Source organism: Myodes glareolus, chromosome 15 (genome assembly GCF_982192425.1).
Source record: "Myodes glareolus chromosome 15, mMyoGla1.1, whole genome shotgun sequence".
Taxonomy (NCBI): domain Eukaryota; kingdom Metazoa; phylum Chordata; class Mammalia; order Rodentia; family Cricetidae; genus Myodes; species Myodes glareolus.
This window is the reverse complement of record NC_142040.1, coordinates 21,229,576-21,233,426: the sequence shown is the minus strand read 5'-3', so window position 1 is coordinate 21,233,426 and position 3,851 is coordinate 21,229,576. Positions and strand designations below refer to the sequence as shown.

At 48.0% G+C, this 3,851-nt stretch overlaps 1 pseudogene; it reads right to left on the bottom strand.

The window, feature by feature from the left end:
* Nucleotides 1-852: 852 nt before the first annotated feature.
* LOC148119647 (Nuclear RNase P) lies at nt 853-1,131 on the bottom strand (annotated as a pseudogene).
* Between the last annotated feature and the right edge of the window lie 2,720 nt (nt 1,132-3,851).

Below are 3,851 nucleotides of genomic sequence, written 5' to 3'. Positions count from 1 at the left end.
ATGTCAGCATTCCTAGAAAAACATAAACAAAACTCTCCTCCCAAATTAACATTTAAGAGTATTAAAAACTCTCAGTGTAAAAATTCAGCACAATCAGTACTGGAAGTAGGCTGGTTTTGAACTTAGAGACCTGTAGGTCTCTGCTCCAAAGAGCAAATCTTGTTTGCCTGTGCCATTAAAGCAGGCCTTAGAATTAGACGGAATTGCTTTCAAACAGAGCATGTCTGTCTGTTGCAGTTTTTCCAGCAATATTTTGAATTAAAAATTAAGTGTAAAGAATGCAAGAGAAATCCTTTCTCTGGGGGAAGTTGTCACTGGTAGTCCCCCCTTTTATGTCTAAAACCAAAGCAGTTGTCACTGGGAATTGAACTCAGGGCCTTTGGAAGAGCAGGCAGTGCTCTCAACCTCTGAGCCATCTCTCCAGGCCCGCATTCAAATGAAAAAACCTCTAGGTAGCATTGTTTATTCCACCCGTTGCCTGAGGCAATAGGTCCACCTTTGTTACCTAGGATACGGTAACCAGGTTGACGCGCCTTTATTATGATAATTACGACCAGTTCTTTGAGGGAAAATGGGCGTTGACAATCGATCTGACTACTTCCTGCTGAAGGAGGGATGATGCACATTTTTTGGGGGGATAAATGTTTTTATCTGACTGAATTTTTTGGCAACAAATGTTTTTATCTGACTGAATTCTTGGTGACCGTGGTTGTGAGCGGCGGCAGCAGCAGCAGCTGCGACAGCTCCGCCTCTGAGGCACGGCCCATTGTGGCCCATTGTGGCGTGCTCCGCATGGCCCAAACAAAGGCATGGCCCCGCCCCGGGCCGTGCGCGGGCTCGCCGTTTATCCTGTACCTGCGAACTGTGCACCCTGCCTCACCTCAGGCATTGAACTCGCACCGCCGGCCGTGAGTCTTTTCCAAGCTCCGGCGAGGGGGGGCATCCGCCCACCCATGGGGGGGCCTCTCCTGCCCGGTCTGCCCGCGCGCGGAGCCCCGTTCTCTGGGAACTCACCTCCCCGCTTGGGGAGGGCCCGGTTAGGACCGCGGGGGGCCCCAGTCTCAGACCTTCCCAGGGGACGGGGAGTGACGAGCACTCAGCACGTGGCCCCGCCGATGAGCTTCCTCCGCCCGCCCATGTTGCTACGGAAACGCGGTTCAGAGTTTGGCCCCTCTCCGTCTTTAGGTCTTTAGCGGCGCTGCTGCTCACCACGCAGCTTCCGCCTCAGTCAGGGCAAGTCCACTCAGGTGCTGAAAAAGTCCTCCGAAAACCACAGCCCCGCCAGAAGGCCGGGACACATAGCCTCTGATGTCACACGGACTTTAGCCCGCCCAAGTCGCCACAGCGACCTGGCTTTTCCTACGCCTCTGCGGACTCCAGCAAACTCGTGTCAGCATCTGGTTAGCATGGCCACGCCTCCCAAACGAGTTAGCACTCTCCGGTGCAATTTTGCGTCTCCCTCCTGAGTAGCTGGGATTACAGGCGTGCACCACCATGCCTGGCCCACTTCCGTGTCCCTAACCAGGCATCACCGCTCATAGGTGAGCCGGCTGCCGCCAGCACTCCCCGCACGATCAAGCAGCTTGTCTTTCTCAGTCAAAAATTAAAGTTTTCTGTACATGAGAGCCAGAGACTGAGCTCTCTTATCAAAATTAGGCGAAAATCACCTCCAAAAGCTCTGTGGCTCTTTAAGAATAGGAAAGGCAGTCGTCAAACACGATCAAGCCCGCCTCCCTACGAGACTGTTGCCTCCAGTTTCTAACAGCGAGTACGCAGGTGGACGGAAAGGGGCTGGAAGCCGCGGTCTCCCGTACCCCATCGTCCTCATAGTCCCGCTTTTAGTTACCTCGCTTTTTTGGCTGCTGTTTTTTCACACTCCTCCTGCACTGAACTTAAGGGATTTTTCTTCCCCGTTGCTTTCTGTACCTTCTTTCAGATACCTTAACTTTGATTCTTTCTATTTTCTTTTCTTTTTAGGCCTATACTTTTTCCATTCTTTTTCCTCCCCTTTCTGGAGGATTTAACTGACGTCACTCACCGCTCCACGTGGCAGAGTTCTGAAATTCACGGCTCTCTGTCCGGTGTCTGATTTCAGCTCCTTCCCGGGCTTTCAGCACCAGTTGCGACGCGCTTCCTGACCAGCAGGAATGAACGCCACTAAAAACGAGAATTCCTTCTCTGTCACGTCTTTATTCGGAGCCCTTGGTTGAGGAAAATTGGGGGAAGGGAAGAGAGAGTGCAGGGACAAGAGAAAGCTTAGAGAGAGGAAGTAGAGCCCAGAGGCAGCTGCTTTTAAACGGTGGAGAGGCTTGAGTGCTGATTGGTTGATGCCATTCTGCTAGGGAGCATGTGCAGGCAAGGGTGCTCAGCCCCACGTGGCTAAGCCAGGTATGGACTTGTATACCTCCAAACTGCAGGACCACCTGTGCCTCCAGGTGGCTCCCTACAGGATACCTTGCTCAGCCTAAAAATAGAGGGAAGAGGCTCCTGCCTCAAAGTGATGTGTCAGACTTTGTTGACTCCCCCATGGGAAGCCTTACCCTCTCTGAGGAGTGAATGGGGGGTAGGGTGGGGGGGAAGTGGTAGAGCAGTAGGAGGGGAGGGAGTGGGATTGGGACAGGTATGTACAATGAGAAAAGATTATTTTAAAAATAAATTAATTAATTTACTAAAGAAGATATAAAGCTAGGAAGTTTGGCCAAACATGTGTATCTATCAAATTAGATCCTAGGCCATGCTATAGACAAAGTGCATTATAGAGTAGCCAATGAATAAGTGCTTTTCAAATCTTTTATTTTAAAATAATTATAGAATCAAAGGAAGTTACAAATGCAGTATGTAGTGCCTACGTGTCTCTTGGCCAGTGTCCCCCAATAAGACATTTTCTAGAGTTAGAATATCAAATAGCAAAACCAGAAAATGAAGCATTGCAATTGACTAAGGTACAAATTTTCATCAGTTTCTACCCTTTCAAGCTTCATTTGTTGTGAGAGTCCACAGATTTGAATCCATTCCATCTTGACTAAAGGTCAGAGAGTTCAAACCTAGTCTTGCTCCTTAAGGACAAACAAAGGATGTTTGACCAAAGATGTGGCTACTGAATGTCTTGCTACTCAAAGACCAGACAACAGGATGTTTTGACTTAGGGCTTGGTTACCAGGTGTTTTGAGAAGTAAGGAGGTAATTATGTTTTCTTGTTTCTTGTATCATTGGTAAGGAAGTCTTTTGCCCTCTGTCAGAGACCTCGCTATGTTGTGCTTCCATATGTTGGGGACTGGCCTCCACAAAAATACCTCTTGCCAGGGTAGGGGTGTGGGGATTTAGAAATATTAGTAAGGAATACAATGACATGTTTGAAAATAATAAAACAGAAATCGTAGAACTGTGAGGCATTCTAGTGAATACTGAAATCGTCTGCGTTTAATTTTCTATATGCTTTTACACTCCAACACAAAAAGGGGAAGAAGGCAACAGAAGACTTCTTTAACATGATACAAAGTACAACAGTTAATTGTTTTAACACTTTGGGACATCAAGTCATTAGCATTCTATTGTTTAGGCAGTGAAGCCACCCTAGACCAAGTTTCCTGAAAGCAGCCCTTCCCCAGGTAACCTCCAATTACAAAAGAAGGAGCAGAAGTTTGCATATCCTGATCATCTGTCAGGATGGAAATAGTTTTACATTTTTGGGCCTCTACAGCCCTCCCATTTTGATTGGGGTATATAAGGACTGTAAGTAAAGTCTTGGGACGGTTGCAGTATTCACTGAAAGCCCTCCTGACTCTATTCTTCTGTCTTTGTCTATTTCTTTCCTCAATCCTCACGCCTGTTTTTGGGCACGTGAGAACAGG